The sequence below is a fragment of the Sylvia atricapilla genome, chromosome 2, assembly GCF_009819655.1.
Source record: "Sylvia atricapilla isolate bSylAtr1 chromosome 2, bSylAtr1.pri, whole genome shotgun sequence".
Classification (NCBI taxonomy): Eukaryota; Metazoa; Chordata; class Aves; order Passeriformes; family Sylviidae; genus Sylvia; species Sylvia atricapilla.
In genome coordinates, this window is record NC_089141.1 from 79,185,292 (window position 1) to 79,210,605 (window position 25,314).

A 25,314-nucleotide genomic window follows, 5' to 3' on the forward strand; every position below is an offset into this window, starting at 1 on the left:
ATCTGAAAACACTGAAAAAATGCCTCTGCTTTTTTACTCACCATTATCATTCCATGACCATAGTGAAAGGTGCATCGTTTGCTGTCTCACTTAGAAATACATTGTTTTCCTTCCAGAAGCCTTACAGAAACAGATCTGTGTTAAACTCTGCTGACAAGGGCACCTATAACAAAGTCTCAGATCTGCCAATTCCTCTGCATGCATTTCTTCAGCTTGTATTTTGAAAATGGAAATGTGCCATAAGTTCACAGCAGCATTTGTTGGGTTCAGAGAAATTTGCTGACCATTTATTCATGCCTCCAGTTTTGGGGCTTTTTCTTATCTTTCTCCACCATGCTTTCTGATGCGCATTTCTCTCAACAATGAATACCTATGAAAATCAGCAGATATTCAGTATAATACCAATTAAGCAGTTAGGCAGATACCAACATAAGAACAAGTTTCATTGAAAAATGTTAAAGTCCATATAAGCCTTGTTCACACAGTGCTCCTGGTACCTGCCAGTCACCTTCAGCAAATTATAAATGAACAGGTAAAGAATGATTAATGCCAGAAACCCACTGAAAACTTCTAAAGAATGTGGGGCAGAGGAAGTAATTTTACAACACAGCTGCAACCATGCTGGTCATTTTCTGAATTTCTTTAGGAGGAATGCTTCTAAATTCTGAATTTAGGGCCTTAATGGCTTGTTTCTGAAAAAGAGAAATTCTTGAATCTTATGGAACTTCATAATAAGCTGTTGTGAAAATTTCATGTGGGACCTTAACTCATAAAAACTACATTAAAAAAAAAAATCAGTGTTATACCCACCCAATTGGTCAAGTTTCCTTACCGAACTCATCAGTAAATAGCAAGATATCCACTTATCCAGTTTCTCTGGAAAAGATACAAATGTTGCATGAGTTGAGATCAAATGTATAAACTTAAGGTTGTGAACCTTACACAATTATTTCTCTCTACAGACAATAGTTGAACATATGCAGCTTCAGGCAAGGATTTATCTCATCTTGAGAAAAACCTCTAAGGTAGGTCATCTGGACCCCCTCCAGTAGGTATATTTCTTTTTCTACTGATACAAACACGTAATTTATGATAAACCCATATTTAGATGTTTCAGTTAAGAGGACATGAATCTGACTCCATGTTATATTTTCAAATATCCTCACATAGCCTACAAAGCAAGTTGGAAACTGTTGCTTAAAAATACAATTTATTGTCTAAGTAAAATGATAAGAATCTGTTCATATGCACTTAAAAGGAATGTGATGTTTTATTTTTATATGTCTTTTATTACTTTATCATTTAAAAAAAATAAAAGATGGAAGAAAGAAAGGATGAAGAATTCCCATGTTTTTCCACCTCTGTGTATGTGTCTTACAGAATAGTGTAGGCTTTCAAAACTGAAAAACATTCTAAATGTGGCATATTATAATAGCTCTCCAAAAAATCACACTGTCTACTTTGCAGATTATCCAGTCTGATATTTGCTTTTTACAAGAATTTTACTGAAATCTAAACAGAATTTTAAAAAGTTTAAAGTAAATTAATATTGGACATTGCAAGTTATTTGCAATTACAATGTTTATCTCAACACCACATAAATAATTTTATTCTTATATACCTCTGATTCTAAATATTAGCACAGAAGTATAAAACACCAAAATGTTACATTCATGTAGTTATAGATCCAAATTACAGTGTAACACAGTGAGCCAAGACAATCTGTATAAATTTGCATGTAATATTTCTTGAATTCTACATATGCATTTCATTGTTTTAAGCATTAATTGAAAACATAAATTTGTAATATATTTAAATTTTGAATGGTAATGCACAGTACAAGGGAGGGTCAGGACTCTCTTGGTATTGTTTTATTTCAGTCTTTTGAAGTGCTAAACTATTTGGTTCTCTTAGACAATTCAGTATGCATACAGTAGATCAATAATATGTACAGGAAAGAGACTATCCAGTATAGAGAGGCAAGTTTTCATCTTATCTTTACTGAATATTAAGGTAATTTAAGCTAGTAAAACAATACCTAAATTCAGACTACTTTAATGTAGTAGCACTTTGAATGGAAGGAGACCAAATTACTGATGTTATAATTTTCATTTTCCTGGTTAGGGCATGTGGTCTGTATAGATTATGATTGACAGCAGATTCAATGTTGTTTTCAAAATGTTTTCCCAAGGTGTTAGTGATGAGTCACACAGAGCTGCTGCATGTCTACACTATCTCTCATCTAGTATAAGCTGCTAAAGACTTTTGCAGAGCAGACTAAAAGAAAGGCCCCTGTGTCCCAAATGCTTCTTTGAAGTGAACAGCTACTGCTCATGTATTTCTGTATCTGGGAGGAGTGATCTGAAGGAGTGCAGATCACCTCAGCATCCAGTCTTTCCCAGCAAGGGCAGCTTGTGCTTCTCACTGTCAGATGAGATCAAAAGGGAACAGACGCACAATAGTTGCATCATTAGTAATTACACTTTCCTACTGTTCTTTTTTTTTTTTTTTTTTTCAGAGGCTTCTTGAAATAAAGCAGGAACATTTCCCTTTGCAGTACATTTGAGAAAGCAGAAGTGGATAAAAAGATATTTAGGAGTCATGGAGTTTTTGCTGGGAAATGGCCAAGCTCCTACTTTCCAAGCTGCAGATGGGCATACACTAGACACAGGAGTGGTGTCGCCTCAGAACGGAAGGAATGCTATAGAAAGGGACACTTGGCTCTCCCATCCTTCTTCCAAATACAGAAAATTTTCGTTAGACACAAGACTTAGATTAACACTAGACCTGTCAGTCAGCCTCTGAAGGGGCTGATGCTTGATGTCTTTGGAGCAGAAAGTTGAGCTGCCCCTTTGTATCAGATAAATCCTTGGAAATTATTTTCCAAGCTGAGCTGTCTATCAGCTGATCAACCAATTAAGCAATGAATCCTTATTCTTTTAAGTGAAGGGTGCAAGTGTGTCAGCAGTGGAACAGCTTGGGTGGTCTGAAGACAGTAACAGCTCTGTGAGAGGTGGGCAGGGCAAGCAGAAGTACAGCAGCCAGGTAAATTAATGGGCTTTGGGAAGCACTGGAGTGTGAAGATGCGGCAAACAGAGAAATAACAGCTATTTATACTATATCAAAGGGATGGGGATCATGAAGGAGATTTTCCTCTAATTGCACCACTCAAAATAGAGCTCTGGTCCCTAATGGCCATCTAGTGATACAGCTAGACCTAACAACATGGATCTCATTGTACAACTTAAAACAAAGGAAAAAAAATGTGCTTTGGGCTCCTCTACTTCCATCTGGAACATAAACACCTTGGTCCCTTCCTGCCTAAATGCCTACTCCCCAGATCTTCGGGACTGCAGAGCAAAGCTGGACTTCCCTGAAGATGCCATTCTATGGCAATTAGAAGTGTACTAATAATGTTTGGGTTGCAGCTCTTAAGAGTCTGAAAGAGTTATTAATGGTTGTCTCCACTGACACTCTGCATGCAGCAGTTCAAGCTTGCTGCACTTCATCACACACTTTGTTATCTTATTAGCCCTCTTTTTCATGCTGTGAATAGAGCACTGGAAGTATATTCATAGCTAGGGAAAATTTCCTTCCTTTCTTTTTACTTTCTATGTCACATCTTATATTGGATCTGTGGCACTCTTGGTGTTGCTTAGATAAGAAGCAAAAAACATGACTGCAAGGGAGCTCCTCTTTTTAATTATTTTCCTGTGGCACAATTCCTGACTGAAAAATACAGAGAACTGCTCATAGTATGAGGAACATTGGATTTCCTTCCTTTGAATCTCCAGGGTCTTAATAACACTTGTCATTCTCTTCTTTTTCCCTTTTCATATAGAGTTCTCCCCAACCACAGGCTCCATCTATCTCCCTCCTGAATTCTTGAGTGGGAGAGTCCCACACAGGGCCACTATAAGGGTGAGGTGAAACACTGACATATAATTGTACAAGTACTGGAGCCCTCTGGCCCAAGAGGCTACAGGTTGTTTCAGCACTAAGTGTAAGTTGCCAGGGTGTATGAGGGGAGAGAGTAGGATTCATGGAAGAGAAGGGGAAAAGATATCAAGCCAGCAATCAAAGTGCCCAAAATGTCTCACTACAGTTCTGGCATAGATACAAACTTTCCTTTTGTTTTTCTAACTGCTGTTTCCCAGGCCCTAAGGATGAAATGTAGACATATAATGATGAAATATTTAAATATATACCTGTGAGATGTATATATACACACATTCAGTTACTATGGATATATATATAGCTATTGGTTCTCTTGAATTATTCTTGTCACTTTATTTTTTTCCCCTTTAGCTTTTCCCTCAAATGAAGTCTAGGCAGAAGACCTAGGGGAAAAAAAATATTTTAAATCAATGAACAAATAGAGTGGCACTTTAAGCTTTCCTATGTCGGCTATAATGAGTTATTCCCAATCTTCTAGGGCTTTATAAGCTACTGAAAACATATAAGCAGTAGCTGTTATGTGTTTTATTCAGTTTAGAGCAGTAAAGTCTAGATTTGGGCTGATAAGGATATGGATTTCCTTTCCCAGGAAAATTCAAAACTTGGCAAGGGTGGAAGTGTGTTTGTTTGTTTTCTCTTTAATGTTTTGATGAACTCAAGACCTATCAATTTGACTTCTTTTTTTGGTTTATTTATCATATATGAAAATAATTAAAAGAAAACACTCTAATCCCCAAAGACCCAGATGTTTGTGTTACTTACAGTCAAATCTTAACTATGTAAATTTGAAAACAGAATGGACCTGGACCATCTATTTTAAAGGGGGGGTGGGGGAGGGGGTGGGAGAAAACCTTTAATTCTTCTCTATTTAAAGAGGAAATGGGTGTTACTTTCAAGATGTAACTTGACAGAAAGTGCTAACACCTTGTCAAAAGATGGCTTAACAAAAGTTTTTGTTTCATTGTTTGATTGTTTCTATCAAAGGTGCTGCGTTTCCACAAAAAATCTGTTTCTAATAAACTATCAACTCTGAAATGAGAGAGAGAAAAGAAGGAAACTTCCAATTGGTAAGAGCCTATGAGAAAACAAATTAAAAACTTGAATGATCATCTAATATTTTAATTGAACTGTCTTAGCCTTTTGAGACATACTTACTAGTAAGTAAAAGACTGTCACTAGTTAAAACAAAAAGTAAACAAAAAATTATTAAGAGAAGCACAGCTGGATTTTCCTAGGGTACTTTCCCCTCTAAATTAAATGCTATTTTATCTGTGACTTGCATTAGTTTTTGTAGCAAATGAGAACACATTCCAGAAAAAGTATGTTGAAATCAGCAACACTGTAAAAAAATCCCCCAAAGATTTACATTCAAGGTACATTATAATTCACATAATCAATAACAAAAATAAAACTTATGCTGACACTGGCGTTTTATGTTTCAGTTCATAACCACATTTCCTTTTCTTGCTTAAGCTTTTGAGCTCCTTTTCTTTGTTATATAAAAACATGTAAGAATGGAATGAGGGGTCATGTGATGAAAAAACAGCCGCTATAGGCATGAGCAGAGCTTAAAAAAATTTCAGACTTGATTGCTAGATGTTAGATTTCTACATTCAAGATCCAATTTTTTGAACTGTCAAGCATCTCAAATTCTCCACTGGCCTCATTTTTAGAGTTTAAATTATTTTTATTGACATGGTTAAATATGGGTTTCGGAGTAAGATTTTTTAAGATTTTTAAGAATGTTCTACTGCTTACTAGTTTCTGCCTTCTTCATTTCCTCTTTTTCTTCTTTCTTCTTTTCCTGAACACACACACACAAATGCATTTAAATTTATGTACAAGGTTTTGAAAGCTAAGTAACAGCTCCAGTATGACCCAGCACTTTGTCCAATACTTTGAATTTCATCTAGAATAGGTAAATATCATTAGGATCAAATTCAAATTGGCAAAGGATAGTGTAACTATTACACTAGATGGACAACAGAATAAATTTTAATTACCACTGATAGTAATTACTAACTCTGGTTTTTTCCTATCCTACCTAATTAATGATGAAGTTTTTAATGATGCCAAATTGTTCACTTTCTAAATGTTGCAGAGGAAGTCACAGGTAATCAGCAAGAGAGAATTTTTCAATAAAAATAATACAGTCTTTTAACTACAATTTACAAGACAGAGGTTGTGAGATGGTTTGTGCCTGCTGTCTGCCCAAGAGCAACACCCCAGAATAAAAACCAGAGTGAGAGTCTAGTTCCTTTTCAGTACTGGCTGTTTAAAGTGTATTACTGATAGATTGTAGATAAGAATGGCTAGAAAGATAAGAAAAGCAAAAGAGTGAGGTTTGGTTTACGGATTAAAGCTGCAAGAAAAAATTGTGCTTTGGACATAATATGTAACCAAAGCTTGCTTATGTTCACCTTCCCTTCACTGAAAAGAAGTCTTTCAGGAAAGTTTAAGCATTTTCTTCTGAACACTTACCTAATTTAATTCAGTAGAAAAACTCCAATTAACCTCAGGGCAACACGATCTGACCTCTTGTCTGGCCACTAAGCTGAGCTTGTTTGTTTATTAATCTGGCAGATTTAAGATATTTCTGGATCCATTATATTAAGATGATTGTAATACTCACTTTTATTAGAGAAAGGCAATTATACCTTATTTGATGGATGTCACTATCCTTTCAAGCATTAGTAAGGAAGATTAAACTGCTTCCTGTACAGCTATTTGCATGGCTACCTGAGCATGGTACTTCTATTGTGTGCATATCATGCTTCTTAAGCTATTCACCACTTTTTTCTGAGTACCAAATTATTTCAAATGTACCTATCAGCATCATTAAATGAAAGGAAGCAGATGTTTGATATGTCTCTCATTGCACTGACAGGCACACACAGCGTTAAGACCCCTACTGGGCTCTCCAAGAGCTCAGCTTTTGGGTGTCCATAAACAGAGTTTGATGGAAGGCCATACAAAAGAGTGGCATGGCCTTTGGCCTTTTTATGATGTGGTGGTTTTAGAAGGCATTGTCTGAGCTAAACCATTGTATGACAGTCTCTTGAGTTAACTGGCACAAGCCTAATTTCCCTGACATCAATACAGGTTTGAGATAAATCTTTTCCAGTGAGGTTAAATGAAATAGAATACTATTACAGAAGGGGTCTTGGGTTTTTGGTGTTTTTTACATGTTTGTTTGTTTGTTTTTTGTTTTGTTTTGTTTTGTTTTTTTGTTGTTTTGTTTTGTTTTGTTTTGGTGTTTGTTTTTGGGGTGTTCTTTTGATTTGGTTTGAGTTTGGGGATTTTTTTTTACATAAATAGTAATCAAAACAAGGTATCTCAAACAAAATGTGCTGTTATTTAGAGACTGCTAGATATTGATTTGGAAATTCTCTCTATAGACAGATGTAATTAGGAAGACTTGCTTTAAAATAAAAAATCCTAAACATATTTTTTTAAATGCACGTTCTGAGAAAAAGATATTTCCTAAATACTGCCTCAATAATACTTTCTGAATTATAGTAGCACTCTCTTTTTTCTCTTTCTCATCTCTACTTAGAAAATAAATGCAACCATGTTGTGTCAGGCCAAGGATCATCTAACTCAGTATGTTTTCTCTAGCAATAGCTGTAAGCAAATACCTAAGGTGAAATACAAACAAAACAAGTATACATGATACTTCCAGAATTCTCTCAGCCTCCAAACATTTTCAGTTCAGTGGATTTGCTGAACTGCCTCGGGTTGCCACATAATTAGTAACTTTAAATGACATTGTCTTCTTCAGACTTTTTCTCCTCAAGTCTGTATAACGTTTTAATTTCAAGGACATCATCTGACAAAAAAATTCACAAGTCTTCTGCATTTTTCTTCTTTTTGAGTTCAAATACTACTAACTTCATTGAAAGTTAATTCTTCTTTTTTGAAAGAGTGAAAGAAATAACCTATCTTCTCCTTAATACTCACCATTTTGTAGACTTATTTTGTGTCTCCCCAAAATCAGTTATTTTCTCATTAACTATCAGTCTGTTTACTCACTTCTCATACAAAAGCTAATCTATGTGCTTGTCTTTTAAAATTTCCCTCCAACTATTTTCTGTAAGTCCTCCTGTTCAGCTCACCTCCTCCTACAATGACTCACATCTATATAATACTTCTTTTTACACTTTCACCCCATGTTTTTTCGGCTACCATTCTAAATATAGCATGCATTTCCCTGCTCTAGTTTTTGTTCACCTCTTTTTTTTCACAAGGACTCCCACTTTTCAGATTTTCTGCCATTACACTGCTGCCACACCCCTTCATCACATACTCATCTCACACTCCTACAAGCTGCCAGTACATTGCTTCCTACCTACTGCTTCTAGCATTTCTCCACTGTCTGGGGAGGGAGGGGTAGGAAATCGAAAGCTCTGTGAAACTGAGAAAGCTCTTGATGGGAGCTCTAGGATCTGTAATGGCTGGTATTTCTCTCTGCCATAAAATTGAAAAGGGTGTAGCAAGGGTAAAAGCATAGATAGTGGGATTAATTTCACCAAATATTGGGCTTCTATCCAGACATCTACCATGCAGAAGTAATTATCTGGATTAACTGTTTATAATCACTGCAGAGAAGATATAGATAGTCTACTTAAAATCTGTCTTGCAGACAGTTGTCTGTAAGATTTTCTCCACAGTGTAATAAAGGAAGGAGACCCTAATTTCCCCTAGTCTGTCTATCACATCAGCAAAATTTAAAGATTTTTACCTTAACTTTTTTTTTTTTTTTTACCTTACTCAAGTAGGCTTCTGCATGTAGGAAACAGGTCATGGTTCACTGTCTGTGTCTCCCTGCTAGACTGTACATATGCCACAAGAGTCCAGTCTATGACACTGATTTCTACCTTCTCACATGCCCACTGTGGAAGTTATCAATTACTGTTATTAGAAACAGCAGAACCAACCAGGTTTTCCTTGAGCTGAGGAAGTAGGGAACATGGATAGAAACTATCACATTTATCACAAGAGCAAACTTTTCTTTGTTTTCCAGTAACCACTTTTCTTTTTGCTTCCATGATATCGCATCATTAATTAATCACCACTGAAATTCTCAATTATTTATTTCTCAGATGGCACACAAGGAAATATTAAAGAGTTTCCAAAGAATTATACTGAAATTATATTGTTGGGTTGTTTTGTTTGTTTGTTTTTCTCATTATACTATTAGCAGATTTGGTTTGGACTTTGAGAATTCAGAATTCTTTAAATAGGTAGTAAAAGTAGGTAGAATAAGATAGATAATTCTCAAGGGGGTTGAAATTACCTTTTCTCTTCTATAGCATTAGCACAATCAGTAGTTAATTCTGATATTTCTTTCTACTAAAGCAAATGAAGCAATGGTTCAAGTAGAACAGAGAAAGTGATTCTTCACTTCAAATGCAGATGCTATGTATTTCTGTACTAAAAATTCATTATCCTTTCTTTCTAAAGTGCTATTGCTTCATTAGCAGAAAAATCTGGAAGTGTACAAGTAATGTTTGCTTTTGAAATATGCATGTTCAAAACCAATTGCAATAAACTGGAACATGCAATATATCCCATTATATGATTATTGCTGAATATCTAGCTAATATTTTGTACACTGTTACAAATAATTCATCAGACTTATTAATTTAATGAATTCAAATTCATGTTTTAGAGGAATTTGACTGTGTGATAATGGTGTTAGGGCAGCTATGGGAATCTTACAGATGAAGGTTTCTGTATGCCCAAAGCTGTTTTGTGTTTTCAAACAGTATCAGTTGATCAATTAAAAAATATTCTAAAGTCTTCTCTTTATGACTGTCCATAATATGCTGACTTCAGGAAATGATTTTAGCGCACGGTAGCTAAATTCACCGTAACATAATATCAAGGAGGTACACGATCTACCTGAGAGAAGTGTGTATGGCTGAGCTACAAAGCCAGAATTTTTCCCTTCAGTCACACATGTCTAAAATTCTGTAATAGTAATTTTCTATATTTTCTAGAACTAGAGGATGTTTATGATAGTTGCCATATTGAACATATTCTACCTCTCAGAATACCAAAAAAACCCTCCCACCCAAAAATAAAATAAAACAAACAAACTAACTAACTAACTAACTAACTAACTAACTAACAAAAACCCCCACCTTCTTAGAAAGCAGCGTCTAGATTGTGGAAATGTCTACAGCTAAGCTACAAATGGCTTCTACTCAGTAGTCACTGACAGCCCTACTGGGATGCTGGAAGGAAAACTGTATCTTTTTTCCTGTGCTCACATCAAGATACAAGTGAGATACTACTGTGTGTGGGAATGAAGGTGGAGAGAAAGAAAACAGAAATGTCAGTGAAGAGATAAGGTGGAAAACCCCCGCTGAGAAGCATGCCATGACAAACAAATGGAGGCAGACTGTGAAAAATAAAGTAACAGAAAAGCATACACCCTGCATTGTTGTGTGGAACTGCATTTCAGAAAGTCACAAAGCCATAACTGCTTTCTCACCTAGCAAACCCTACTTCTGAAAGACTAAATGACTTACTTTCTCTGACCTCTCTTCTTTGTTCGAAAGACTACCATAAGGCAATAGCTATTAAACTGAAGCTGGCAGGTAACAAAAAATTCAGCCCACAACCAGTTGAAATGAGTGCATAAATCCAAGGTTATCATACCTCATTACTACTGAAACTTTAATATTCATCTCCATATTTCTTTCTCCTTGTATTTTTCTGTTGTACTATGTGAATTCTATGCTCCTCATCCAAGAATTGGATTTTTAAAAATTTAAATCACTTAGAATATTTTGACTATCTCCACAGTTGTTTCTAAACGTGTGACTCTGAACCTATCAATAATACATTGTCTATAATGCAAAAGTCTTAAGGACTTGTAGTACAGAAATTCCACAGATCCACACTGAATATTCATGAATTTAAGCAAATTGTGTTAATACCTGTCATAGTCACTGGAGGGAAACAGAAGTCTCTAATGTACTGATCATTTGACCTGCTTGGAGATGTATACAAGGATCAGATTATTGGTACTGTAGAAGGACTTATTACAGTGCATTTAATTAAAGGAAGCCTAACCAATTAGTCTTGCATACTGACAAAAATAATGTGGTATAAACCCTACATTTTATGCTTTGTCATGCAAGAAAAATACAAATACAGTGTAGCCTCATTTGAGACAGAGAGCAGGCAAGAGCATTAAGGGGCAGAAAGGAATATCCCTTTTGCTGGAGCTGCTTTGAAGGCAGTGCCACACTTCCCAGCCAAAGATAATCAGGTCTGCATAAGCACATGCTGGAGAGAGTCACACACAGGAGACCCACTTGCCTCCAGCCAGCTCGAACCTGTCTTAACCATCAGTCCAACTTAAACTCTTTGGATAGCATATAAACTTAGAACAAAAATGATGAAACCTCTTTCCGTTTAAGTCAATTAGTATATTTCTCTTAAATTCACTTTTGTGACAGATTTGCATTCCATTCTCTTTTTTTTTTTTCTTGCTCTTCTTTCATACCTTTCACTGATTGATGTTTCACTACTTTCATTATACTGATGTTCAGAGGTTGGCAACAGTAAGAATGAACTCTCACTATCACAATGAGAAATATATGTCAGTAAAGTATAGCAGTTAATTGCTGTTTGAAATCTCAGACATCTGTTTTCTTACAATTGTTTTACAATATCATATGGGAACAAAACCCACAAGATGGAAATTACTTATCCAAAATGGCAGGTAAAGTTCCAGAATAGGGAGGTATGTAAAATACTTGTATTTTAAATGGAGGTAAGTCATTGTCATGAAATCAGATGGAAAAAGATCTTTTAGGATCAAACCCTGGGGTTGGCTCTACATTCATGACCCCATGAACCCACAGAGGTTGCACTGTGGGAGCATCATCTGAGATCTTACAATGCTCTGTACACCAGTTTTACATACACAAAACAATAACCAAACCAAACAATTTGCAACATTTCATATCTATGAAACATTTTGAAGACAAAAGAGATGTGCAAATACCAGCAATAAATTGCTGCAAAATCTATTGTTAGATTGAACATGGATTAAGAATAGCTTCCATTCTCTTAACAGCATCTGAATCATTTGATGCTGGATAGATTCAAACAGCTTTCAATCTAAATGAAGCCTTTACAAGGTATGTCAAAGCTTCTTACTGTCCTTAGGAATTTTCCTGAATAAATAACTGTAAATGTAATCCATCAGTACCTATCCTAGGCTCTATTTATGTCATTGAATCACAGAAGAAAATATAGGCAGCAGAAATCCAGAATGGAGTATCTCTTTAACATATCTAGTGGAACCACTTTTCAAGTAAAAGGAGGAATATATACTTCTAAATATACATTTAAGCAAGGCAATTACTTTGACAATTTCTACTTTTTATTAAATGAAGCAATCTTAGAAGCATAGTTCTGATTTTAAGTATCCTTTTAGCTTGATCCTTTGCAACAGACATATGTTAAAGCATATGTAAGTGCATATATGTCTTTAAAACTTGTCTATGTAAAATTTACAGGCACTGTTTTCAGGCATGTATAACGATTATCTAAATTTTTCTACTCTCACTGCATATCCAAGGCAAACCTAGTAAGAATTCTCACTGTTGGGCTTCAAATAACAGAAATCTGTTTAGAATAATGATTTCATAATGCCATATGTCAATATATATATTCACCCTTTGAAGAACTTGGTATATGGGTTAAATAGGGAAAAATATGCATAGGGGAAGGAGAGGGGGAAACCAAAGTGGTTGATTTAGAGAACTGGTTTGCTTTGGAAGCAAAGACTCTTCTCTTACATACCTGGAGTGACAATAAGTCTCTACATACTCATGACTTTGTAAGATGGCAAGCTTGCTGCCAAAGCTTGCACTTGACACACAGAAGCAGCAATTAATATTCTCATTCTGAAGAACTATACTAGAATCATTCATTAAAAATAATAAGAAAAAAATAGCAGCTGAACCAATTCATCTCACCATGTCTTAATTGTAAAATTGAGGATTAAGATGAATGAAAATAAATTGAATTTTGACTGATGTAAATGGCAACAAAATTTTATGTACTAATAATCACCAAATCTTGTCCATTTTTGGATTTCCTAATTTGTTTGAAGGTTTACTGCTTACTGAATGAAGCTGATTTAAGTTGGGCTAAGTGATCTTAAATGATTCTTCACAGGTTAGAATCTCACCCTGTAAATCCAGATGATCCTGCCATATCTGCTAGAATCACAGAAGGAAAAAAGTACCTCTGAAAGCATTAGTTATGTGCAGTCCAGCAGTCAGCCAAATGGAACTGAAGGGCCAGAAGGAGTTTGTTAGGAGTAATATGCCAGTAACTAGTTAACAGAAGCACACAGTAAATTTTAGCTTTTGTTTAAGAAAAAAAGATAAAAGGGGAGGGGAAAAAAAAAAAAAAAAAGAAAGGAAAAATAAAAGGCATTACTTTTTGGGTAAATAAAAACAAATGTTAAAAAATGTCCTGAACTTCGACTACTTCTATTAAAAAAAAGTGCATCCCTACAGCAGTTACCCTTTACTCTTCTGCTTATTGAAAAGCCCAGTTCTCTGACAGAGAAGCAGAAAGCAGACAATCATTTCTTGCACAGATGGAAAGAAGCATGGGACACAGAATGATATTACTTTTCTTGTTTGTCTCATATCTAATCTGAGACATCTCTTTCGGCTTCCTCAGTGGAAGAAGACAAATCAACCCCTGAAAACTGAAAAGATCTATATCTTCCCATTTACTGCATAAGGTACCTCTTCAGTTAGCTCAGATTTGACACATAGACATTTCAGAAGATTTGGTTGATCTGTAGGTTGACCTGTTGGTCTTTGTTTTCCACAGTCAGCTGGGTATCTGAGCTGTTAACATAAAAATTGGCATCATATGCCAGAGCCTCAGGGAAAAGGGAGTGGTAATGGGAGCAGCTCACAGTAAGAAAGATATATGGGAAGTGGCAGAGAGAACTAGAATTATTTTTAAAAAAGGCACAGCAGGAGTGGAGCAAAAAGAAACTTTTAGAAAAGCAGATTGTTTAGTGTGTTAGAAATAGATATGGCTGCAGTGAGAAGGCAAAGCTGTGCATGAAATCTTCCCTCAGCACATCAAGTGTATACTGAGAAATGGTAATATGCAAAAGGTACATTCCTCAGCTTTCTAGTAAGAAGTTCCATATGGTAATTTTTTTTTCTCAGTATTTTGACTACTTCCTGGGTCCCTGGGTTATATTTTAACTGCAAGTTCAAGAGCTGGGGACAGATCACTCTCTGTAAAACCTCTAAAGCTACTGCCTAAGACATCAAAAATTGCCTTGCAACATCATAAGAATATTGTCATGTCATAAGGAAAGGAATTATGTTCAATAATGAAAATGGATACTATTTCCTTGTGGATTTTCAACAACCCTTTTCAGATACCTCTTGCTTTAACTTGTAAAGTTTCTTTCATGCAAGAAGCTCAGTGGATACAAAATACTTTGTGTGAATGTTCCAAATAAGGAAGATGGGACAAACATGGGATAAATGACTTTTCTCAACTCATTAGTGACAGAGAAGCAAGCCTTTAGGCTTTATCCTCCTCTGTCAGAAACAATCCAGCTTTCACTTCAGAGATAGAATCCTCTGTGCTCCGAGAGGATTTCTAGAAAACCCAGAATCAGCTATACCAATCATTACAAGATATCATATGCATACAACAGTAGACTGTGAGCTGTAGCTCAGCCATAGCATAACAGCAACCAGAACCACATAAAATTTAAATCAATCCCAGGGCAGAATTAAACTGTGCCCTATCCTTCTCCCATTTCCCTTGCAGCTACATTTTTTACAATATGGAAGTACAAGAGCTCTTGAATTCTCCATAGCACCTCTCAAGCTTGAGGCAGAAATCCACAAAGGTCTTCCTCCTGCCCTCCCCTACTTTCTTCATGTTCTGGTAGAATATCTTGACAAGGGCTACTTTTGAGTCACTGTGTGAAACTAAAATACTGCCACGTGATACTTCAGATTTTCTGATGTCATGTTTATTGACATCAGAGAAGGATCATTAACAAAAGATGAGTTCTAGGAAAACTGAAAATGTTTCTGAACAAAACATTTTAAAAAGAAAAGATCATGGACACAATCCATGGCTGTCCTAAGGACTGTAGTGATAGTGCTGACAGCAATGATTTAGGCAGATAGAGAAATAGTAATTCTGGAAGGTGAAAATTACCTTGGTATGTAAAGATTTGGTAAGACCAGGTATCTTGGATATAATTCTTCTTGAGGTGATGACTGTGTCCAGTAAATCTGTGACAAATGGATCATTAGCAGTGATACCGATGCCTCCAAAAACACAGCAGAAAAAAAACTGTTTAGTCAAGGCACTGGGCATATGCTAAATAAGCTGCATGGCCATTTAGAAATGTCAATTTCCCATTGTTTCCCACTATGTATTTTATACCTGTTATAACATCAAGACTCTCTTCATCTACAGACTGTTATCATGAGATTTTGAAAGGAAGAAGGAGAGAGCAGATTAATAAAATGTAATGTAATAAAAGAAGAAATCAAGAAGCTTTTTTTGACACCAGTCCACAGCCCAAGGTTTGCCACTTACTTTATTAGCACTGGGATTTACTCATCACCACTACAGAGTATGTTCATTTACACCAATTACAGAGTGGCTAGCAAAAAGTCTAACTCCTCTCCTCACCCCTAATTCCTATAGGTTGAATTTTTAACTATTTTTTGGCCTGAAATACAGATGGAATGTGCATGTAAATGAACACAGTTTTATGGATTATCAAAGCATTACCTGACAGGAAAGACCAGGACTTCTGCGGCTTTCTCTACTGACTGTTCACATACTTTATACCTCTTTAGTTAAAACAGATTGACAAGACTGGAATTTTGAAATAGTCCTATATTGTGCCTAAGTCCTATCTACAATGCTAAGTTGCCTTGCTGCTATTTATCTGCCTCTTTTAATATACAATCACTACAGCTGGGTACATGTCTAGGTTGGATGGAGCTCTGGGCAACCTGATACAGTGGGTGGCATCTCTGCCCATGGCAGGGCAATTGGAACTAGATGATTTTTTCCAAACCTTTCCATAATTCTCATAATTCTCTGATAATAATTCTTAACTTGTTGGAATAATACACAAAGCATCTGATTTTTGTCCTACTGATCTGGTATTTGATATTTCCTTGGCAGCTGCTACAGATCAGGAAGGGAAAAAAAAAAAAAAAAAAAGTTTGGATTTTCTCATTTAGCCAGGCTTTTAAGACCCTCTAAAATATGGATCCGACTTCAACTCAAGTGGTGTTCTGACCTGGGTTTGAGAACCATGTCAAACTCTCCCCATCTTTTCTGCCATAAAAGAAAATATGACTACCTCTACCTTGCATTCCTTCATAACAGCAAAACAGGTGTTAACAATATGAAATGATTTAGTGGTGGCTTTGTGGTTGGACATTGTACCAACAATATATTACAGTACTTTAAAATATCAGTTATAGAGAGGTGGCTTTTCAGGAGTCTCAGACTTAATATGTTGATTTAAATATTGCTAAATTAAGGTCAAAACTGCTTTGAGAGGTTTTTTTTCAGTATCAAATTTGCTCACTTCATAAATATAACATAATACAAAAAGTCTTCAGAAAGAAAAAATGTGAATGACATAAAAATGAGTAATTCAATATCATGTTAACTCATTCTATATGATACCAGTTAATACTGCATCATGACAAAGACATGGTGTAAAGTATTCCCATATGATTTTATAACCATTAATACAAGAATTCCATATTTTATAATATCAACAAACCAGATGAACCTCATCCACTCAAAGTATGCAACTGTGAAAAGAACAAATGTCTTGTGAGGAGTGGAAATAAGAACAATGTGTCTGAGTTTAAACAGTGGAAACAAGTTGTGGACATTGTGCATGAAGTAATTATTCCTGCAGTGGTGTTCTGCTGTTCTTGCATTTAGTTTATAAGCATGTCAGGGCACAAAGTCCAGGCATTTCAGAAAAAAAAAAATCTGATTTATTTGACATATAGAGAAAGTCAGATTTGAACACAAAGAATCCTTTTAAAAAAACCTTTTGAAAATTGAGGTTTTATTGGGAGAATAAAAGAGAGAAATATATTTCATTTAAAATATGCAGTATTTCTAGTCTGAGAGTATTCTGTCTGCAAGCCTCAGATGGTTTTCTCAAAACAGTGTGATATCTGAAACATAATCAAGGGAATACCAAACCTTTTGAGAACAAATAATTGTGCCAATACCCCAAATATTCTCCATATGTCAGTGACATTTTTTTCCCCCACATGAATATCTATCTAAAATTGGCATTTGAACAGAAAGACAAAATCATGTTGGGATGGAAATAAAAATAAATAAGCCCATACTAAATAAGAACACAAGCAGAGGAATCACCAAATGCACACACCCTTGTACCAAAGGCAGAAATCAAGACCCTGATAAAAGCGCCGGCAATTCTGCATGCAGTATTCAGAGTGGCAGGAGCTCACATTATGTTCCAGGGCCTGGTCTTTTTTAAAACCTCAGGCAAGGTTTTACTAAAGTTCAAAGAACACAGATAAGGAATGTATATTTGGATGCTGAATGCAAACCATAAAATAAGTAATAATAAGAAATCTGTAATTAGCTAAAAATTGAAGCTAATGACACTTGTTAAAGACATCTAAAGTTTTGGCATCTCTCTGCACTCTTCTGCCATTCTCTTTAATGCACCATTTTCTGTGTCTTGCCTTGAGTTTTGGATCAAATTTCTCAAGTTTTATCCATACAAATGGACTCCGATACCTAAGGCAGGACATTGGTTAACTGTTAGTTGTTTCTCACTTTCATTCTTTCTGTACTCTCATTCCTTTTGAGTTGTATAAAGAGATATGTTGCAAAGCACCACACTTCAATTTTAGAGTTTCACAGCTCTCCCCAGCCCTGTTCCTACCCTTTTGTGCCAGCCTGTGGCTCCCATCACAGACTGATCAAGATCCAGATAGTAGGTGTTCCTCTTCCTAAATGTCCTGTGAGCTGACAGTCTAAATGAGAAATTGCCAGACCAAATCCAACACAAATCTATTGGAAATAGCCTTGCAAAATGTATCTGCTTTCTGAGGTCAATTTATTTAGAAAGTAAGACCTGAGAAGGCTTTTGCCTGATACCTTTAACCCCTACTGAAAAAATCTAACATTTAGTATTCTGTCTATCATATGTTCATTTTACATCACACGGCATTTGAGTGAAAAAGGAGAACAATTTGCAGAGCAGTCACCAGAGCATGTTGTGCTGCAGCCTGATATAAGATTTTTTAGTGTTCTCCTTTCACTAAAATAGCAGGCTCTTGATGCTGAACAGAACATATTTGACAATAAATGTGGAGAGTGTGTCCTCCTTGATGTCCTTTAACCAACACTGGTGATGAGGGCACTTAAGTTTGGGAGGACAGATACAGATTTCTGGATGACCACTCTACATATACATAACAATCAGACTCTCTGATTGTGTGAGAATTAAGTGCATCTCCTTGAAGCTCTGAGATACTAGTCATTGAAAGTTAGTAAATATTTAATAATCAGTTCTGGAACACTAAGTCCCTGAGTCAGAAACGCTTGGATGTTTAGATAAAATACACAGAAAATATCCCTGATTTATTCTTGCACTTTGCCCCAGGTTCACCTTTGGTCAGCATCAGATGCAAAATGTAATGTCAGTTGAATGATTTGTTTGGTCTTTCTTTTCGTATGATACATCACAGGCAAAAATTACAACACAGTTGTCCCACAAATTAATTCATAGGTGGGAGACAACCAGTTTTGATCATTCTGGTGGCCTCCCAGTGGAGCTATACTGTTGTAAAGCTGTTGTAAAGAAAAGTTGTGTTGTGTTTGCCTCATTACCTCTTGTAACCATTTGGCCAGGAATAAGAGATGTAGCCAGGTTTGGCAGGGGGCTGCTCTTGGCCAGCTCACAGAGCACAGTCGCTCGTGCGCCAGCTAAAACATACAGCTGGTGGCAGCACTACCACCGAGCATGCCTTAGCAGGACAGCTCCAGCTACTCCTTGGAAAACACGACTGGAGTTGTGTACCAAGGAAGGATGGTAGGGCTGAAATACCTGAGCCCTGCAGGGCATAAGTTTCAGACGTGTTTGCCCCATGCAAAATGCCAGGTGTGGTTGAAACTGCACATGACTCCACCAAGACTGCTAAGACACTCTTATGAATGTTGGTGGTGTTGGCATCAAGCAGTGTTTTGCTCTGAATTCCACCTGAGTGCCTAACAGCACAGGTGGGTATTTTGACACCCTAAATTTGGGTGCCAGTGTTCTTTGTGATAATACATCTCTGCAAAACTGGGACATGCAAGTCAAGATTTCATTAACACTTTCCTGGGTTCATCAGTCAAAATTAAGAGGTTTAAAAGGCAGCAGTCCAGGATAAATAGGCAGTCTCACAGTGAAGGCTTGTATGAACAGGACCTTTCTAGAGCACACAGAATTAGTGGTGATACAGTGTTGAATTCACCTTGGTTTGATGCACACAGCCTTAATGAGGATCTCTGCTATACTGAATCTGGACAGTACAGTACTACTCTTTGTTCTCCTCTTCCCAGAGACTGTATCAATTGCATTTGGTGACTTGCAATGGCAAGGACATGCTTTTAGAAAATCACTGATGCTATAAAGAAGGAAAATAATCCCATTCTGAAGCTCATCTCTTATATAGGCACACAGAAGAGTAGGACATTCACATGTATTCAGGAATATTTAGATAGAAAAGTGAGTTTTAACCCAGCTCAAATTAAAAAAGGATTAATGGTTGCAGAAAAATTTCTCTCCAAATCACTGTCTGGAGTTGAGAGGATTGACCTGAACTGACAGGCTCCAGAGCTTTTTTTTTTTGTTTGTTTGTTTGTTTGTTTGTTTGTTTGTTTGTTTGTTTGATTGGTTGGTTGGTTGGTTTTTGTTTTTTAATATAATTATTTGCTGGCTGTACCAGCTTTCCAGAAAAAAAAAGAACTTGTTGCACTCATTTTCACCATTTCAGATATTTTCAAATTCAATGATATAGCTCTCTCTAGGTATCAGGTTTTATTGCCCAAGGGAATTTTAATTTCCCTATTATTTCTCATGAAATTTTGTTACTACAATGTCAAAGTGAGCAAAATTTATGGGATTAACAAAAGAACCTCTACCTGAAGTCAGTAGATTGTTAGGTTTGCTTCCTCACTCAGCTGTAAGGGAACAAAGATGAGTAAAAATCTCTTGGTCAGAGTCGTAGACCAGCCTAGACACTTTCTATTAATCAATACTAAATTTTTTAAAAAGTAAAACAAAAAACAATCAAAAAACCCAAACCAACTAACCAAAGAAACAAACAAAACCCAAACAAAGAAATCTCCAAAACAGGGACTGGTACTTCTATACAAGAGGAAGTTTCAAAACAACCATGGAGTAGTTTAGTGTTCAGATGGGTGCATTATTTCACTGCTTGACAGAATCTTGCTTATTATTTTTTTCTTGTATTATCATTTCAGCCTAAAGCCAAAATTCTCCCCAAGTGCGTTCTTTCAGAAGACCAGCCCTTTATTCCTTCAACATTAGTTTGCTATAGTCTATATTGCAGTTAACAACACTTCTTTAGAACTTCCCTTGCACACTGGCAAGGTTCATATCCATATCATAAAACTTTCCTTGTTTTCCTTCTTATTTTTCAACCTTACTACAGATATTCTGAAAATGTTTAGGAATTATGTAGAAGTGTGGTGGGGGAGTGTGACTACTGAAGGGACTCAAAAGCTGTTGGAAACCTCTCTAACAACATAACAATGCAGGTACTTGACTGTTGGAACATTCCTCAAAATAGTTCAAGCAATTAGTGTGGTTTCTATAACCAGAAATATGTTGCAATTGAGAAAATATCTTTCAAATACTGGCAGCAACAATCCAAGATATATCACCTTGCACATTAAGAAGCTTTAAGAAGCTTTAAATGTGAAGGAATAAAACCTAAAAACAATTTAGTGTAACTTGAGAACCTCTGTGTGTAGCACAGGTCCTTTTCAAGATGTCACCTTTCTACCTTTCTTTGAATATGAAAGTATGAAGGTGGGGTTCCCCACTTTGTTTTCACAAATTTACAAATACATGTGAGTTTTTCTCTCTATTTAAATTGAGACATTTTGGTAAGTTCCATATCCAAATACTAATAAATTTTTGCAGCTGTTTCGAGGTTTACCCAGTTCAGACTTAGCTTTCAGTTCCCACAGCAATGAAGGATTGATATCCTCAGAAGCATGACATTTCTATTTCTCAAAATCCTTCATGGCCCATACTTTTCTTCCTAGCCCCAAACCCTGGTAGCCATTCCAAACTGTCCCACCTGAACACAAGCAAATTTCCCACTTCTCAATAACACTGTAACTGGGCTTTATGCTATCATTGGTTGCATCCATCTGGATTTTTGATTAAGCTTTCCAAGAGTAAAGAAAATTCTCACCAGTCAGGTCAAACTAGTTGATGACTACACATCTTAAGTTACTAACCTGACCTGACGCTAACCTTAAAAAAAAAAAAAAAAAAAAAAAAAAAAATCCCACTTTTTTTTCTCACTCTCAGAAACCTCAATAAGGTGTAGACTGTTTATTTAAAGGGAGAATTAAATGTATGAGTTAATTTCATCCAGCTTGTTTTAATCTTTTACAATCTTCTGGTATATTATGAAGAAAGTAGTAGTAAAACAATTTTCACACAAGAAAGAAATAGTAATTTATTTAGTAATAGCAATTATATAGTCCAAATAGGCTTCAGGGCTATACATGTTTAATAAGTAATAGAAGAATACATGACAGTATGTAGCTTGACTATTGAAAAGCGGAATTGTCTGTGTAAAGTGGCAAAAGGAGTTTTCCTACTGAGTCTGAAGGAACAAAACTGTACATATTATAATATTCATATTTTTCCCATAGACAACATTAGATCCATCTTTCTTTTTTAAAGAGAAAGACACAAATATGTTCCTCGACTCTTTTGTGTTGCATTTAAGCTATTTTTTTTATTACTAAGGATGTGTAAACTTTGAATAATAGATACAAATTGAATACTTATGAACATCATGATCATGGGCAAAACAGTACTTATGACTAATCAGTAGTCTCTTTCCAGCATTTCACTATTCCACTGGGGAGTGAGAGATTTCTTTCCAAGACAACCATTACAAAAGCATTCTGTTTTTTCAACTTGAAGTAAAATATACAGTTTTGTTTTCATAAGACAAGTTAACACACTCCTAAAAAGAAAATAAAGCACTTGACATAACAAGATTCAATCTTTCCTCTTTGGAAATAAAATCTTCCATTTTGTAGGGATTAGAATAACAAGTAGACAGTTGGCTGATGGTGCAAACATACAGTTTTCCATCATTCGTATCAGAGTTCTCATTTAGTGTGAATTTTTTCATTTAGATATTAAAGTGCTGCTGAAACAAAGATCAGAGGTTCCGTAAGGTGAATTGCTCTAACCTTCTCCATATTGCAAAACATTAAACAAAACCATAGTGTCCTCTATTGATTCCTGAAAATTAAAACCTTACAGTCCTGAGAAAACAAAGCTTTTATCTTACTCTGCATTTAATTCCACTGATTATTTTTGTGGTATTTGCTGATACATTCCATGGTCTGAAAAACACCAAAAATATACTACCATTCGTTAGTAATACAGAAAAATCTCTTCAATTATTGATTTAGACTTGAATCATAGGATTTCCCTTTAAAAAAACTTGCTTGTGCTTTTGAAGCAGACATGACCCAACATTTCAGAAAACACAAAGTCAAGCTGCCACTGTTTGGGTCCCCTGAGAACACTCCTTCTATAATGTACACATACCTTGCTAGGGTCAAAAATGTTCCATATTTCTCTTTCCCCAAGCTACTGGGTTATTGGCTATTCTGCACACAGACATTCCCCTAAATCGCTGTGCTGGAACACACTCAAGTTTCATGGATCTTCTGAGAAGGACTGCAAAAGAGTGAGCATATCCATCCAGATAAGGAGAGTTAGGAAATGTGGTTTGAATCTACAGACTCCAGGGAGGACTTTCCAGTTCATATATAACTGCTTTGATCAGCAGTAAATCTTTCATTTTAAAGGTGACTCATTACACATCCAATTTCTCAAGCAAGTTTGCAAATATCTACCTTCAGGACAGGATTTTAGTCTGTTCATTCAGACTGAACAGAAGTATAAAAGATGACCTGGAAGTGGCCCTGTATGCTCAACAAAGGGATTTAATATTTTGTATATAAGGCTTAAATATTCTTGGAGCCTACCTTTGAAGGCAAATGGAATACAGGGATAAATTGCAAAGTGTAACTGAAACTTGAATGAAACCACGGATTAAAAAAACCCACCAAACAGTCTTTACATGGACATACCTGAACATCTTACAGATAATAACTGTAATTTGTGGATTGTTTTTTTCTTACAGAGCTTATGAAAAGATTAAATAATATCGTGTTGGAGCACTGTTCCTATATTATCAGATCAAAGGTATGCCTGATTCTTAGGCCAGGTTGCAAATCACGTACCTGCTCATAGTTGGCCAATGTGAAATCAGTGCCTTTATACACTTTTGTTCCTCTGACCTGCTTTCACTATTTTTCTCCATCCTTACATCCAGGGGAGGGAACATAGGATCTACATGAGACATCTACATGACCATGTATGACAACAATTTTAATCTATATAGCTGAGGAAACTCTGAGGACTGCCCTCACAAGAGTAAGGATTTTCCTTTGACTGACAGGCAAAAAGAAAATTAGGTTAGAGAAAAATGTATTTGACATACTCCCCTTAAGCATTCATGTTTTAAGTTCACTTGCGCTACCAATAGCAAAACATGAAATCCTTGCAAGTTGTTTTATGGTGCTGTTGCATATATCAGTGAGGATACTTGTCTGAGTAAAATTCATAGACTCATAGAATCATAGGCTGTCCTCAGTTGGAAGGGACCCACAAAGACCATCTAATTCCAACTCCTGACCCTGCACAGCACCATCCCTAAGAGTCCCACCATGTGCCAAGAACATTGTCCAGACATTTCTTGAGCTCTTTCAGGCTTGGTGCTGCGACCACTTCACTGGGGAGCCTGTTCCAGTGCCCAGCCACCCTCTGGGTGGAAAATCTTTTTTCTAATATACAATATAAGCCTCCCCGGCACAGCTTCATGTCGTTCCTTCAGGTCCTGTCCCTGATCACCAGAGAGAAGGCATCAGTGCCTGCCCCTGCACCTCCCCTTGTGAGGAAATGGTCTAGACTGCTATGAGACCTCCCCTCGATCTCCTGCTCCTCACTTAAGTAAAATTACTCACTTATTTTTGCTGCTCCAGGCACTAAGTTCAGGAGCTTTGCAAGCTGTTCCTGCACAATTCATGAGTAGGAACAATGGCAATATGTGTGTTGAATAAATTGTTTGCTGTAACTTATTTATCCAGTCCTTATTTTAAGCCTAGCTACAGTATATTGTCAGCACTCTGGTAATAAATAGCTTCCCCAAATAAAAGGCTTTTGTTGGAATTTCACCTGCTCTTGTTGCATTTGCGCACCTGGTAAGCTTCTAGATAAATATACTAAATATTAAAAAAGAGAATATGAAGTTCAGGTCAGCTGAATGAAAAAGCTGTAAATGTCACTTCTTATGAAAAACTCATCTTAAAATATGGAATAATCTGTTACACAAAGCCAAATGAACATTCAGATAAACCTAACAGGAGTAAATAATTTCTATAATTAGAACATACACAACTCTGATGTAAAAGTAGCATGTTTTCTCTCCCTCATTTTTGGAGCTAGAATTGCAGGTCTGAATTCCTTTTTTCTGAATTTGTTCTCATAATCAAAACAACTGCAATTAAATTTTTTCATCTTGCTGATGCAGGAAGTTACACTCTGGGCTGCATTCCTGAATTTCATTCTGTTCATTTTCTTATTTTAAAACAAAACATTTTGACTTCCCGTGCCACCTGGGGAGTTTTTAGAGCATATTTAACCATTTTCACATCTCTTTCCCACATACAGAACAAGCTCTATCCATTCTCCTCCAGGTTATCTGCTCAGTGAGAACCGGTTTCACTGCTTTATCTTTTCTGCAGGTAAAGGGAAAATGTGGTTAAAAAGTTCCTACATTCTCTCCACTAAAATAAACACTAGTTAAAGCTCCCTGATACAAAGGTGAATTTGCATCAACAAATCAACATGTATGGTCTATTTCTAAAAATTATATTTTAGTGCCCTTTATAATGGCTAAGAAT